General features: G+C 40.4%; 1 protein-coding gene across 7 annotated transcripts in view; it reads left to right on the top strand.

The window, feature by feature from the left end:
* Positions 1-16,729, top strand: part of SYT1 (synaptotagmin 1) — a 482,297-nt gene that overhangs the window by 286,287 nt on the left and 179,281 nt on the right. The gene's annotated exons all lie outside the window — the stretch shown is intronic.

Raw genomic sequence — 16,729 nt, 5'->3', positions numbered from 1 at the left:
GGCAGGCAAGGGAATGACTAGTTTGTGAATGCCTCTGGGGCTAAGGTGTTAGGAGCTGAGCTGTGGGGTGATGCCAGGACTAAGGTGACGAAGCGCATGCCCAGCCACTGAAACTTAAGACGCCTAGAGACATTAAGCACTTATGGAGTTAGGAGGCATCTGAGCAGGGATTTTGTGAATGCCAGTGGTGCCTAAGGTGGCAGCTGGGCATTTAAATCCTCCTTGTGAATCCTACCTGAAATGTGAAAATTGAGGTTGAAAGGAGAACTTGACTCCCTAATTCCTGTGGTTTATGTTGTGTAAGGCTTTTTCACGTAATCACATGCTATTTCTAAAATATAGGGATAGATGTCTGGCAGCTTTTAATACTGTGTATTACTCTGAGGAATGTATGCTTATTATATTCATTAAAGTAAAAGTATATAGTAACCAACTTAGACATTATAGTATAATGATCTATAATTCCAGAATAATTAGTGAAAGGCATTCTCTTGGCATATATTGAGCTTTCCAATTAAATTACAGAATTGACTCCCAATAACTACATTACCATCCATACTGCTTCATTAATACACTTATTATAATTATACTATTATTATTTAGTGCAATTAAATACTTTGCTGGAACTATACATTTTTAAAATCAGATGATGGGCAACAAACAGTTTTATTTTACTTGTAAAGTTAGAAATACCTTGTTAACATTCAAACCAGCAGTGCACAGATATAAATTCTTTACAACAAAAGGATGTACAATATTTTAAATACAGTAAATCAGAACCTTGCTAAACCATGCTCTCTATTCTGCACAAAAAACTTTGGTATCTCATGCCACCTTTCAAAAAGATTTAACAGATGCAGTAGTGAAGTCCATTGTAATGAAGAAATTATTGTAAACATACAAGACTGGAATCATATGTGAATCTGATGTAGAACATAATTTTCTGCAATATCATTTGAGGAAAATTATGCGATTATAGAATTAAAGACTATTCATAATTCACATGAATAATCAGGAAAGTTAGTTTCACATTCAACATTAGCATTGCCTGTCTATTGAACATTTAAATTTGTAACAAAGCTTTGGTAACGTTATATTTTAATTTCCCTGTTTCTCTGCAAGAAAAAACAGGAAAAATCAAACCATCTTATGTTCGTGAAGCTTCTAAGATCTTTGAACTATGTTCACGGCCTCGAGCTTTTGGAATACACAAGCTTCACCATTTGAAATTGTTTCATCAGTTTGCTCTTCCAGTGATTATATCTTGTGCCAAAGAAAGTGTCTCTTCTATGGAGTTCTCAAGCTAAGCCCAAGAAAGAATCCTTGCTGTGTAGTTTACAAGCTGTGTAGCAGAATAAAGACTTCAAAACAGAATCCATTTCCACAGTGAAATCTGTCTACAGAGAAAATCTTCCATGTTTAAAACTTTATATGTATTGCACTAGATCTTCAGTAAGAATGCCCATTTGGGCATAGCTGTGCTCATTGACACCAGCTGAGGATCTGGCCCATTAAGTATAGTATTTACTTAGCATTGCACTTAGCATAATAATTTGTCCCTAAGGTAGCAATAATTCGTCCCAAAGTTACTTTTGCACATGTTCAGAATTGAGGTTTTAAATAGTTGCAGCTTGTTTTCTTCAACCAACAAAAGAGCTTAGTTCTCAATGGGGACTAGACAACCTGAACATTTCAGATGTGCAAAGTTCTGCTTTTTTTGTTGTTGTGTGAGTAAAATCTGTCTGCATGGACTCAAAACAGGAAGTATGCATTTTTCATTCTTGATTAATTCAGACCTCTGAAGAGATTTTGTTCAACAATTAGCCCTTCCTCTCCCTCCCCCACCCCTGTCACTAATGTGCCTCATGGAAAATTTCAGAGAAGAAAATTTTTGCTAGGCAAGAACACATGAAAACGGAATTTTAATTGAAAGTCCTGACGTTAACTTTGATCATAGAAGGCACTGCGAGGCACCCACTAAAGTGACTTCAGAATTTTTCAAGATATCGTGTTGGACTGTGAAAGGGCAACAGTGAAAGTGGATATTGCTGGTACATTCAACAGCTTAACTGAAACGTGTTTAAATGTTTAGACTTCTTAAATGTTTGTAACTATTTTATGATAATTAAATGTAGTAGTGTTGGATAATTATCACCTAAATTACCATATTTAGAGAGCTTACTCATGATTCATATCTTGTGTGAATTATGCAGCAAAATCACAGTTGGAATCTGGCCAAATGCAGCTGCTCCACATGTATACGTATGGAGGAATACAGGAATTTACTATACCTGATCAAACCTATGGTCCATCTAGTCCAGAATCCTGTCTCAGACAGTGACAAATGCTTCAGAGGAAGGTGCAAGGCTCCCCAAAGGGGGTTGTTATGTAATAGACGCTTCCCTTATGGGCAGGTTATCTAAACCTCTGTCAGCTGGAGGTTACCTCATGCCCAAAAGAATGAGCTTGTATACTTTCAATACACTGAAGGTATAGATGTATATATGGGGGAAGGGAGAGGGTATTGGAGAAATGAGATTTGATAGGTCGGGGGCGGGGGGGGGACTGTCACATTCTATTTCCCCTCCACATGGCACGTCTGATGTGAGCATGGTCAGTAGAATGATTACTGTTTACTTTTTATTAGTGTGCACGGTGGAGGGTAACGGGTGCAATTTCTCAAGCTGTTAGATATCTGGTTTTGATGGTTTTGTCCTAGGAGAGCATCAAAGAAGAATCACATCTATATCTATATATGTATATGTGTGTTGATTACAGGCTTTTCTTGACACAAATTATTTCAGATGAAAGAGCCCCAAGTTATGAGTTGCCCTGAGTTTATGTAGTGCTACTTTCCATTACGAGTGGAAGAGATGATCTTAGAAATATAGCTGTTTAAATTCTACACAGTATCATCAGGGTGCACGACTCAGCAGGACACCCAGGGTTGGGTGAAGAGCTTTGGCTTTTGTTTCCTATATTATTATAATGACTTTTCTAGAACAAAGAAACCTTTCAGCAGTCTTATACATAATGGGACAGTCCCCTCATTTTAGATTCTAATTTCTTTCACCCCCACGCAGTTGTGATTTACTAACATCACAAGCATGAGCAACGTTAAAAAAAGGCCTGCTTATTATTCATATGGTATTTCCAGCTATACAAATTGGATGGATTCTCCACACCTGTACCCTCTCCTAGAAGGAGAATATCAAATTAGCACAAATATCAAACCTGTGATCTCTCTAGTAGTTGAACTAATGACGCTGCAGCTTTAACCCACTGCATGGATGCCTGTATTATTTTTGTAGGCAACTGTCAGGAATTCTATAAGTAACTTATTAAACATTAAACAGCCCCATTATCAATTTTACATGGTACTTTCCGGGGAATGTAAAAGGACAGTCCCTGCCCCAAAGAGCTTGCAAAATCTAAATTAGACAAACAAAGAAAAGAAAAGATAGTAGACAAAGGAAAGGGACAGGAAGGCAGGGAAAGGGAGACAAAGAGTACAAGAAATAAAAATTAGTCTTATTCTAGTATAGGAGAGTTAGAGATGTAGGGGGAGATTTTTAAAGGCACAAATACAGACACCTAAGTTCCCTTCATGCCTTTGAAAATCTCCCCATAGAGAATGAGGTAAGGCAAGTGGGAGGAGTAGAGAGCAAAGAAGTGAAAGGGCAAAGCAGGAAAGAGCAGGAGAGGAGTGGGCTTTGAGGAGGGAGCTGAAGAAATGGTGTGAAGGCGCTGATGCACAGGAAGAGGGGTGTTGTTCCAGGGATAGGAGAGTAATATGGAAAAGGCACAAAGGTAAGACTTGGAGGAGAGAAATGGAGTAAAAAAAGGCAAGAAAGCTGGAGCAAGTGCAGGGGTGAGGTGCGAACAGCTGGAGATAATAACTGAGATTGAAGCAGAAACAGGATCTTTGAAGGGAAGTCAAGGAGTGTGAATTTATGTAGAAAGAAACAGACCTGCATGATACCCACATAGGGGGGAGGAGGGCATTGGGCTGGAGGTGATGGTTTAGGGCCATGACATACCCTTTATGAGAGGCAATATGGCAAAGAAGAGGAGGCTTGGCTCTGTATGTCAGATGAGATTCTATTCTCAGCTGTACCTAAAGTGACCAACCACTTAGTTGTTACCTTATTTGTAAAACGGCTGAGTGACACGTGCCTGCTCATAGGCCAGGGGTATGAGGATGTGGTCAGAAATACAGGTTGTGAACTGCACAGAAATATTAACATAGCTCCAGGCAACACTCTCCTCCTAAAGCAAGAAATAGAAAGCTGGAATTCTCATACCCAACACTCCACAGTTGTGTAACCCTCTGGCAAAGTGTGTGTTGTATTCTCCTCTTAGACGACAATAGACTACTTCTGTTACCAGTTACTCCTTTAACTCAAGTGGAAATTCTCTATTGTTGATCTAAAGATCCTCGATTCAAACAGCGTTGATGGTCTCGGTGAGAAAAAATACTATGTGATCATAATATATAGGCAGAAAAGGATAAAATTCAAGTTGCACAGGTAGACTCTATGTCATACTCCCTAACATTTTAGTTCTAAACTTTGCAACCTTAAAGTTCTTTTCAAACAGCCTTTTTGTATGGTAGGTATATAGACAGATATACAGACAGGAACTCCTCATAAATCAGCATTTATTGGAGGACTGCATGCCTTGGGACACTTCTAATCAGCTACTGTGCTTCACCAGGTAGGTCATCAGTTGAATCCAGCCCAGATTGTAAGGATTAAAAGGATGCAATCTTCAACTAGTCCCAATGTCACATGCATGGAATGTTATACCACCATGGATTGTTACAGAAGGTTGGTAAATTGTACAAAAGGAATGCAAACCCTGAGTTGTGTTCCTTAAAGAGTCCCCTACTGATTTTGGACTCATGGGATTGGTATGTAGGATAAACAAATAATTAGTCAAGCAACCACCAAGCTTTAATCATGGTTCTCCATCCGCAAATGTTAGTAAAGGAATGTTTGAGTGGGAGGGCAAAAGGATGAATTTGTTGAATGTAAAACTCACTAAAGAAGCATCATTACACTATGCTGCTTCTGTTCAATTTTATTTTGCACACAGGCATGAGATTTTCTAATTAATTTGCTGATTGCACTGTATCTAGAATTCTTGTTCTACTAAAGTGACAACCTTTAGTTTGGTTGGTAGTAGCACAGTTTCTACATCTTCAGCATATCTTCCGCAAGAGCTGAGAGTGTTTTACAGAGATGGAGCCCCTCCTTCCTTGGAGACAGCCAGCTGCCACTATATTCTTTCTCTCCCAGTGGAGTACTTTGGCAGTAGATTTCTTTTACAGTTATGACTACAATTCCACTGAGGAGAGTATTGGTTTAGAAAAGGAGGTATTTAGCAGAGCACAGAATTATTGTTTTAAATGGCTGGGGAAATGATGAGAATTCCATTCCCTGGGCTGAGCTTGTAGATTAAACACAAATATCACTGGCTACCATAAATGTTGCCTTTTACCCTGTGTGACACTGGGGCAGCTGAGATAACTGAAACACACATGCAGCTAACTCCATGAGTTAAATAGGAAAGGGCTTTCAGAGAGGGTCTATTGACTCTAAAACTTCAAACTCCAGTGCTGCTCAATACTGACCACAGATTTGTTGATCTCTTCAAGGACTATGCCATTACATGGGCTTTTGTATGAGGGGAGAGATCTGAGGTTCTTTTTCATTTGTGGGGTTGGAGTGGGGGGAGGGGCGCAAGTTGGAGTTGTTTATTGGTATTGAGCCACTTTGTAAAATTATTCATTATTTTTATATTGTAAGCATGCTAAGAAAATATTCTGCTTAATGCAAGTTAGAGAACTAACAAAGTCAAATATGGCCCTATTTGAGCACAAATTTCCTTCTGTTTTTTGAAATGGTCTTAAGCTAGTCTGTTCGACTTCCTTTAGCAATAATAATGTGAATAAAATGAAGTCTGGGTTGCCTTACATAAAGCACCATGACTTAAAAAACCCAGAACATAATGCAGTTACCGTAGTTTGAAAACTAAACCAGTCTTTGATATTTACTGTATTTATTTAGAATGACTCTGACCTGTTAGGTGACTTTTTCTCTGGTACCACCTTCTCTTGTGGATATAATGTCCTTTGTTGATATGTCTCCCAACAAAGTGCTAAATTCTGGCCTGACTTAAATCATTGGCTTTGTTTGGGTTGCCCCACTAGACTTCAAGCTAGAACTTGGACTATAGTCTCTTTGTAACATTCACTGTATGTTGAATCCATTTTGATTCCAGTGTAACTCTAGGCTCCATTATAATAACCAACTTTCTACTTCTACTGTACAATCCCTAAACTATCCATCCTTTGGTGCTCTGTTTTCATCAAGGACCTGCCCTTGGCAACTAGGATAACAGCCTGGTAGAGAAGATTTCTTCCTTTCACACACCACAATACATCTTTGCTTTTCCAAAGAGATTTCTGAAGCTCCTCAGACAACCTCACTACGAAACAATGTGTCCATGTGCTCTGTCCCTGATAGCCACCTTTTCTTCTCCCACAGCTTTGAAAGAATGCCAACTTATTTATTAGGTTCATCTAAACATAAACATAAACAATTCATTATTCATGTTAAATCCTTCTGTGCTCCCTTTTTATACAGTAGGTATAATAGCTTCTGAGGAGCTCTGTGATTTCTTAAGCAACCAATTCTGTAGTCATTGTGCAGCAACCAAGTTCCAACAAGTGTCATTTATTTCCAGTCCAAGATTCAGAACCTCTGATGTAGCTGAACTGCACAGAGTACAAATTAGGAATATGTGTGCACAGGTGGCTCAAAGCTCAGGTTTGCAGTCCCCTGATCTTGTTGCGATTCTGTGCATACTAACCCCACCCTGTGCGGAGAAGGCTTCTCTAATTTATGCCAGCTACAAATGGTATAGGACTGCTACAAGAGGTTGAAACTGAAGACAAGGATCTATGTTGCATCCCAGCCACTCCCTCTTTCCTCTGACCGCACCTTCTTTTCTCAGCTATACCAGCAGCAGTGAAGATGAACCACATCAAAACTCCTCATACTGTCTCTTCTCCACTAGAGAATCTATGTTTTGTCGGGGTGACTCCTTCTTGAGTTGGTTATACCCACTTCTCAACCAGATTGTGCTGTCACTGTAAAAGTACTCATACCCCATTGAAGGATCTGTTCCTTAATGTCTTTGAGTTCTATACTCTTAAATGCTCTCTGACTTCAGGGTGTCTGAGATGGTCAGTAACCATTTTTTTTTATGGTTAATGTTGTGTTGATTAAATCATTGACCATGATTGCCAATTTATTATGTCATGGCTGAACACTGAGCTTTCCAAAAGTTAAATATAGTAAAGACAACAAAGTCAGGACAGAATCTCTGATCTGAAAAAACTTCAATCAGAGGACATGCATATGGTCATGCTAGGACAAACTAAGTGTGAAGAGGTGACCAAATTATTAGCATGTTTCACAGGTGGGTTTTTAGAAATAAAGTGTAGAGGCAGGGTATCAAAGAGAATTGTTGAGTTTTTTCATATTTCTCTCTTGACTTCAAGCTATTCTGATATTTTGTTGCACAAACATTTGCTCACTTGCACATCACCTGTTGGTATTCAGCAAAACCCAAGTGTATCTTTACTGTGTATTCTCTGCTTGAGTAAGGTCCATGTAATCTTTCTGGATCTTCTGCTGTGTTCATTCCTTCTTAAAGTGAAGACCTGTTAGCAAAGATGAATGTATCCACCCAGTTACCTCCTTTAACACCGATTGCCTTTCAGGTTTTGATGGATAGGCCTGGGTTCTTCTGGATCCCACCTCCAGCTTAGCAGAGTGTAACGTAGTTTATTTTCTTCCCATATGAATTTACTTAGTGGTGTCTCCACCCTCCTTGCTCCTTCCTGGCAGTGTCACCAGGGCAGCTTGAAAGGAAAACTCTAACCACAAGAAAATGCCCAGTTATTTGCCAGATAGTTGGAGATTCCCAGGAAATAACACAAAAACACAATATATTCAACTGAGTAATTATATTAAACAGGAAGTAAATATAACAAAACAGGGTAAGACAATACTCTTGGGGTCACTGTTGCCTGCACTGATAATACCTGTGAATTTCCGCAGTCATGTGACTGGATATAGCAAGACTAAAATTTAGTGTCCTGTTGGTACGCGTACTTTGTAGGGGTCCTTGATGGCCTGTGACTTTGATATTCTCTGTGCAGCAGCTAGCAACTTGGCCGACTGGCTTCAGGGCAGTCCAAATGACTGGGATTTGATGGGATAAGATGGTAAATCCCTCCACAGATTTAATAGCAGCAGCTAATAACATCCCCAAATCCTTACCCCCTGGCTTGAGGACATTGGGATCTCCCATGCAATTTCCCTGACTATCTAACTAACAGATGGGACACTCACAACTCCATGAATGCGCCTCAGCTTCGGAGATGAATGTGGACTCCTCAGTCACTGCACAGTGGCTGATGACCACTGCTGGCAGGGATCCTCTTCATGCAAGGGTCAGGCTGCTTCTGGTCCCCAGATTTCCCCTCACCACAAAGGGAAGCAGAGTTCAAGAGGCAGATTACAAAAACTCTATGAAAGACCCTAACTTTAGTCTCTACTCTAGTGCTCAGATATACTCACAGCAAGCAGGGGGCCCTGGTCTAGCAGCCAATGGAGAGCTGACTGATTTTACCTAGAGAGCTGGAGGGCTTCCTCTGCCTGGCTGGGTGGACGGTTTTCCCGACAAAACTCTAGAAACTGAAAGTCACCTTGAAGAGAAAAAGTACCAAGCTGAGGGATGTTGCTTCCAGGTCCCCAGAAGCCAGTTCTCAGGAGACCTTGCATGCAGACCTGGGACTCACCAGCTCATCCACAGCCAGTCTTGCCCTTTCTGTGGCTGGCTCCAGACTACTCCAAAGTGGCTTTTCCCCTCTCACAGTGGTCTCAAAAGTGAGCATCTCACTTCCTATTGGTCAGGCTAGCTCTTCTTCCCAGACTTTAACTTGTCAGTCATTTGACTCTGCCCTCCTCCTTTCCCTCAGACATAACTTTTCCTCTGAGCAGGCACCCTGCTATCCTCTCCCATGCCAACAGGGCCCCTGTCAGGTCTGATTCTGCCTTTGACTCCCTTCCTCCCAGGGTCAGACCCACTCCCTGAGTTACGAGCAGACACATACTCAGGAACCTAGGTAAACTCCTTAGGGGATACATCAGTGAACATGTTCAGATCTATAAGCCACACTCACCTCTTTGATAAGGCCTTTCGCCAATAGATAGTATCTTCACAACGTGTAGTGGAGATTGGAAGGGCGAAGTGGAAGATGAGAGGAAAAGAGAGGAAGATGAAAAAGGAGGGGAAACACACACCCAGGAACAAGAAAGGCTGTGAAAATATTCCCATTAAGGGTGCACGCATTGCTATCTTTAATTGCTGTAGAGTATGTAGATACCAGGATGACAGGCACTTTAAAACAGAGGAAACACATGCACTTCCAATTTTCAAGCACTGTAGATTTGCTTTCTGGGGTTCCCAAATTTTTCCATAATACATACCAGATATTAATAGAAAGATTGCTTTGTGTACACCTCCCTTCCCATTCGTAATCATATAACATCCCTGTGGCAACTACATGTTACATAAAAGAGTAATAGTAGGAAAATAAGATTTTTAGCTCCTTTAAATATGGTTTAGCAACTGGAAACCAGGAGGAGAGTTAGAACTGTGCAACAGGCTAGCTCTCTGGACCACCAGAGAGCTGCCCCATGGCCTCCAGTGTCTCACAAACACAATTTAGGATTACACATCTAATTTATAGATTACACATCTACCATAGGTACAGTACTTCTGCCCTAGTTCAGATCTATTTCAGATGGTTTCAATCCTGAGTTTCACAGGGCAAAATGTCTATAGTTTGAGATTTACTCCTGGAAATCCCTGAATAAGATCTAAATGTCATTAAATTCAAAATTCTCAGAGTGCTTTCGTCCTCTCCCTTTGTTTTACCTCCTCATCCTCATGCAGATGTTGTCTTCACATGTGGTCTATGTATATATTCAGTTGTAAAATCCTTCAAACAATGCCTTTGTCCTGAGTGCCTTGCTCTTCTCTAAATCCATAGAAATAATAACCAAAAAAAAAAGATTGTGATAAAATTTTAATATCCTAATTCACCTTGGGATCATCATTCATTGCTAAAATAATTGAAAATGTAAATATGACTTAGATGGACTATTTATAAAGATCATTCTCCAATTCACCATAGGGACTCCAATCCTTATAATCGTAAATTAGCTTGCTTTTATTTTCAGCAGAAGAACGTTACAAATTAGGAACTAATTGTCCCATGATCGATTGATAATTTTCCCTCCCATTGTGTGTGGAAAGCTACTAGATGGCAAGCATTCCGCTTCCAACAGCAGGGGAAAGTATCAGTCAATTATGAGATAATTAGTTCCAATTTCTACTACTTTTTTGCATGTGCTGACAAGATTGCCTTAAAAGTGTAAAAACAGTGATTAACCATAGACAACATGTAACTTACTTTTAAACTTAAAAATCAAACCTAGAGGCAGATGCTTCCAGAAGCCATTGTTTCCTGGAGAGGTGAAATTAATGAAATAATAATTACTGTTTGACAGCAATTAGTAGAGGCTGTCATGACCAAGTCAACTTGCATTTGTGGTTTTTCAAGGCAGCTCATGATTGCGGCTTTGACATGACATGAAATGTTCTTGAAAACCTCCACATGAACATTGTTAATTAATTTAGACTGTGCATCATAGACAAACCCCTTACTTCAACACAGCACCCCAGAAATAACCCCCAAACATAAGTTCCTTTATGAGAACATTCGTGGAACAGAAAACATCACAAACTTCAAGGATCAAGACATAATATTCATTAGGTCATCTAGCTTCATTCCCGCCCTTACTGAATATAATGTATCACTAATCAATATACAGGATGTGTCTGAGATTTATTCATGTAACTTATGTATGTGTATGTACAGTATATATATGAAGTTAATATTCGTGTGCTAAACTCATGGTCATTTTATAAATTACATTTATCCTGCACCTTTTGAGTGCAACATTTGAGTCCTTTATTACAGACACATCTGAAAAGCTTTGAAGCTGATCTTCATGATTCAATCAAATGCAAGTATTCTTCCCATTAGAATGCTTGGGTGACAAATGTTAAAGTTTTAATACCAAATACCAACCATTTTCGAGTAAAATGTTTTTTCTAAATGCCAAAGGTATAAACTCATCATAAGAGCTGAAAGACTAACTGAGTTATTTCCTTCTCCCACATACCACCAGTAATGCAGGCCAAATTCTATGCCCTTTGGTACACAACCAGGTGTAACCCCAGTATCTAAATTATGCCTTCAGTGACCATACTGCCTACAATAGGCTTTCACAAATGTACCTGACTGGCCCTTGGAATTTAGTAAATAATTCTGTTGATGACGTTGCACAGGAGGAATAGAATCCAGCCCACATTCTCTTAGTTGTTTGGCACTGCAGATTTAACAGGAAGAAAAAATAGTCAATACTTAAGTCCAGATTCTTTAATCATTAAAGTCAGGAGATACGACTGAATATACACAGGGAGCAGATCTTTTCAGAAAGAAGGTTCCATTATATATAGTCACTTGTCAGAGCAGAACCACACTTTAAAGTACCAGTTATTTTACAACCTAATACTAAGGATTAACCACACCGTGAGGTAACACTAAATTGTGCTTCTCAGCTCCCTGTATTTAATACTTCAATGCATGCATCATCCTGCATGTTCCTAATTAATTTAACTAATCCCATGGTTACTGACTGCAGAAATTTGGACAAGTAAGAAATATCAATTGAAGGAAAATTCAAATGGGAAAAAAAGTGAATTCAGAATTGTGCCCTACAAATACTAAAGAAAGCATGTTACAGTAATAGCATCTGTCTTTCATGAATTTTACCATATCTGTTGTATTACTACTTATGAATTTTATCACTTCATATTTAATCTCTATGGCTTGTTATTAGTTCTAGTCTTTTTTTAAAGACGGTGATTTGACAGTAGCCAAATATGTGAATAGATATTGATTATATGCAATACACACAACAAGAATTTTATTGATATAAAGGGCTTCATTATTTGTAGAATTACTCTAAAATTATTTTGGAACAGCAAGAACTCTCTCTGGACTATATTAAAATTTCATGCCTAAATGCAGTTGAACATTAATTTTTATGTGAGTTCTTTGTTTTGTGCTGCAGTATAAAAGAAGTCTGTTGGAAGTAAATATCAGGGGAGTACAAATGCAGATTAAAGCTTTGGGAAACAAGATGTAAGTGTGAAAGATGACAGAATGATCATGTGGGAGGAAATAGCTGTAGCTTTTTTCTCTCCTTCATTCCTATTCATAATTATGGTTAAGAGCAAGGACCTCAGTCATTTTACTGCAGCATTTGCAGATAATAGCGGAAGATAGTATGGTTAAATTATAGGCATTCAGATATTTTGGCAGGCTCGATAATCTTACCGATCTTGATACACAGCAACAATGTTAACATCTAGAGATACAACTTTGTCTCCAGCACAGTTTCCTTTAATATTAAGAAAAAACAGATTACTAAGAATTTCTGTATTTAGGGTCAAATCCTGGCTTCAGTGCATAGCCCATTTAACAGGTGCTGGCTGGAGTTCAACTCCAGCCACATGTATGTATTGGGAATGTTTGCAGGGAATTTGTGTATCAGGATGATGGTGTCTTTACTCAACCCCAAACTGACATTTTTAGACGGTTATGTCTGCCTTATAGCTGCTATACCCTCTGTGACTATTATGGTGCCCTCTTTGCATAGTGGAATGGCTATTGCAATTAAGTTGGTAGGCTGGAATTTTCAAAATCATTCACTTCAAAAGTATTTGTTGGCCTAACTTTGCTCTCATTGAAATCAATGGGAGGTTTACTGATGACTTCTGTGGAAACAAAGATACACTAGTCCTGAGCACTTTTGAAAATCCCACCCAGAAACTGAATGTTGACTGATATTACCTATCATTACATTGGGCTGATGTATTATCTAAGCATGTCGCAAAATGAAAATTAATGGAAGCACGTGCAATGTAAAGGCTAAGATAGAAATTCTATATGCCATTTATGCTTCTCGATACAATTACTGTAAATCCCACTTTTGGCCCAGAAACACAGTGTTCTTTGGAAGAAAGTTCAGAATTGTTTTGAACCAGGAGTTGATCTTGTGTTATCTGCCTAACCAATGAAAGGTGGCAGTCCTAGAGCTTTTAAATGGTTGGTACTGGTAACAGGGCTCGGTAGTACTGCATGCTTTTTGAGTGGCTGTTTTTCAGTTTTGTGTATGACTGTTTGACAAGAGACTGATGACAGTTTTAGTGTAGTGCTATAGCCCTGGAGAAATATTTTGAGTCGCAAAGTAGTAACTTTGGCCTGGATACACAAAAGGAATTAGGTGTTGTGTTGCTGAGCGTCACGGCACCTAACTTTTAGGCACCTAGAAAATCATTGAGATTTGCAAAGCCTGAGTTAGACCCCTAGACACTTTATACAATGAATGCGGGGAGAGAGGCACCTTCACAAAAGCCAGAATTCTAGGTAAGGAGCCACTTAAGCTAACAAATGGGAGATGCTGACCAGAGGGATGTGTGACCCTCTCTCAGAGATAGGTCCCTAAGTCAGCCTGCAGTGAGGTGATGATTTTTGAAGTTAAGCAACAGCTTCAACGGGATAGACTGAAGGAACCCCACATCTGAATATCCCACAGGTTAGTGGTTAGCTCTGACAGATGTCGGACCCCTTTTCACATCCCTTCTTCCCCCTGAGACAGAGAGGAGACTTCAGCTGGGGGGTCTCCCACATCCAAGATGAGTATCCTCATCCCTAGGCTAAAAGTTATAATTGATGTCCTCCTCTCACCCCATAGCTGTTTTGTGTGAACTTGCCTGAGGGGCACAAGCTAGTAGGTGTGCTTAGAGGGCACCTACTGGATCGGGCTCAGCACATGACTTAGTTAGCCAATGTCAATCTTCCACTGCAGCTTTGGCAGGAGATAGAGACCTGGACGTCTAGAGAGACGCAGCAGTGTGCATGCCCAAAGGTGGAAACATAGGCACCTCTGGGAACGTTTATTGCAAAAATCTAGGTGCCTACAGGGTTCAGCATGAGTTTTGTGTACCATAGAGATGCCAAAACTGGGATTTAGGTGCCTAAAGCAGGGATTTAAGCACCTAACTACTTTTGTGTATCCGGGCCTTAATAGACATGTGCCTATGGCTGGTGATCACTTTGAGGCTATACAGCATGTTAAATTGAAGCTGAAGGTCTGGATTCAACTCTCAGCCACATTATTCCCACGACAGACACAATAAGATTCTCAATATGATATACCTGGTAAGCATCAGAAAGCAGTTTTAATATTGATTATGTACAGCGGTCAGTTGGCCTGATAGTTCCTAGAGCTGCTGGAGGAGCCTATTCTTAACAAACAGATTCATAGATTCCAAGCCCAGACAGGACCATTCTGATCATCTACTCTGACCCCCTGTATAACACAGGCCATAGAACTTCCCCAAAATAATTCCTAGGGCATATATTTTATAAAAACAGCCAATCTTGATTTAAAATTTGTCAGTAATGGAGACTCCATCATGACCCTTAGTTATTGGCCACTGTCGGAAGACAGGATACTGGGCTACATGGACCTTTGGTCTGACCCAGTATGGCCGTTCTTATGTTCTTAATTGTTCCAATGGTTACTTACGTTCACCATTAAAAATGTATACCTTATTTCCTGTCTGAATTTGTCTAGCTTCAGCTTCCAGCCATTGAATCATTCTATACCTTTCTCTGCTAGATTGAAGATCCCTTTATCAAATATTTCTTCCCCTTGTAGTACTTACAGACTGTAAGTCACCCCTTAACCTTCTCTTCGTTAAGCTAAATAGATTGAGTACCTTGAGTCTATCACTATAAGGCATGTTTCCTACTCCTTTAATCATTCTTGTGGCTCCTCTTTGACCCTTTCCAAGTTATCAACATCCTTCTTGAATTGTGGGTACCAGAACCGGATGCAATATTCCTGCAGCCCTCGTGCCGATGCCAAATATAGAGGTAAATTAACCTCTCTACTTCTACTTATGATTCCCGTTTATGCATCCCAGAATCTCATTAGCTCTTTTGGCCACAGCATCACATGGGACCCCGTGATTACTCACCATGGCCCCTGTGACCGAATGCACCTCTATATTCACACCCGTGCACATTTATAATAATCTCTGTAAAAATATGCCTTGTAAGGTATCATTTGAAAACTAATAACTCACTCATCAATAATATCATGATGAAATGTGTGTAACAACATTATATATAAAGTTATAAACATAAGCTGAAATTAGGTCTGAAATGTGTTTACAAGAGAAATCTGGGTAAACCAGTTTCTCAAAGAGAGAGGACAAGCTGACGCCTCTAGCCAACTGTCATCAAAGTTGATGGTCAATCAGCTATAAGTGGCCTTTTTTGGCAAGGAAGGGAGGCAGGAACAAACAGATCATGGAACAACATCGTGGCACCTTTTTTACCACCAGACTCCTTGTCTCCATCCTTAGCAGGAATGAGCTTTCTCTAAAGGTAACCCTCAGGAAAATGCATGCCCAAAGGGTGACTGAACTATAAAAGAGGGGCAAAAACACCCCAAATTATCTCTCCCTATCCATCTCTCTCTCTCTTTCATCTAAGAAGACAAAAGAAACATCCGTTGGACTTTGAATGCAGATCCTGGCCTCAGAATTTGGTCAGCAATGTTACTGGAAACGTGTGGGAAGGGATTTCACCTTGAACCAAGTCTAATTCACTAAGTTTTCATACTAAGAAGCATTTTATCTTTATTTCTCTTCTAACTATTTCCAACTTTAATGTCTTGTACTCACTTAAAATCTCTCTCTTTGTAGTTAAATAAACTTGTTTTATTCTTTAATCAAAATTAATCCAGTGTTTGAGTAACTCCATTTGGGGTAGCAAAGTGTTGTATGTTGTTCCCTGCCAGCGACAACAAACCTAAAATATCTGAACTGTCCAGGCGAGGCTGGACAGTGAAAAACACATGTTTTTGGGGGGAAATTCAGGAGTGTGTTGGGAGCCACCCTTCAAGTAGTAACCAAGGCTGCTGGAAGCCAGTGCATAGCTGGAGTGTGCTGACAAGCTGCTGTGGTCCAGTTGCTGGACATGGGCTAAGGCTATAAACAGACACTCTCAGCATGACCTGCATGCTGACAGGCTGATTGTGAGCGACCCAAGTTGGAAGCTACAACAGCAAAACATTGTGGGGTACCCAAAGTTGCAGGGCATGAGTCACTCAGCACCTAAGTTCCCTCTAAGCTGCGCAGCCATGCAGCTGTCTATTAAGCCCCGGGCAGGGGCTCAGGGCTGTGGCAGGGAGAGATGCCTTTCCCCCAGCACGGACCTGCTGTGGCAGGGAGAGGCACCCCTCCCCAATGGCCCCAGCATGGACCTGCCCCGGACTTGCTGCGGCCGGGGGAGAGGAGCCCCTCTTTCGGCCCAGGCCCGCCAGAGTCGTTGGAGAGAGGAGCCACTCGCCAGGACCACTGGAGCTGCCGGGGAGAAGAACACCTCCCTTGGCCCAGCCCATCCCCGCCGGAGCTGCCACGGCCAGGAAAGGCGCCTCTC

The sequence above is a fragment of the Chelonia mydas genome, chromosome 1, assembly GCF_015237465.2.
Source record: "Chelonia mydas isolate rCheMyd1 chromosome 1, rCheMyd1.pri.v2, whole genome shotgun sequence".
In the NCBI taxonomy this organism is placed as follows: Eukaryota; Metazoa; Chordata; order Testudines; family Cheloniidae; genus Chelonia; species Chelonia mydas.
The sequence above is the reverse complement of the archived record's forward strand: the minus strand, read 5'-3'. Positions and strand labels throughout refer to the sequence as shown.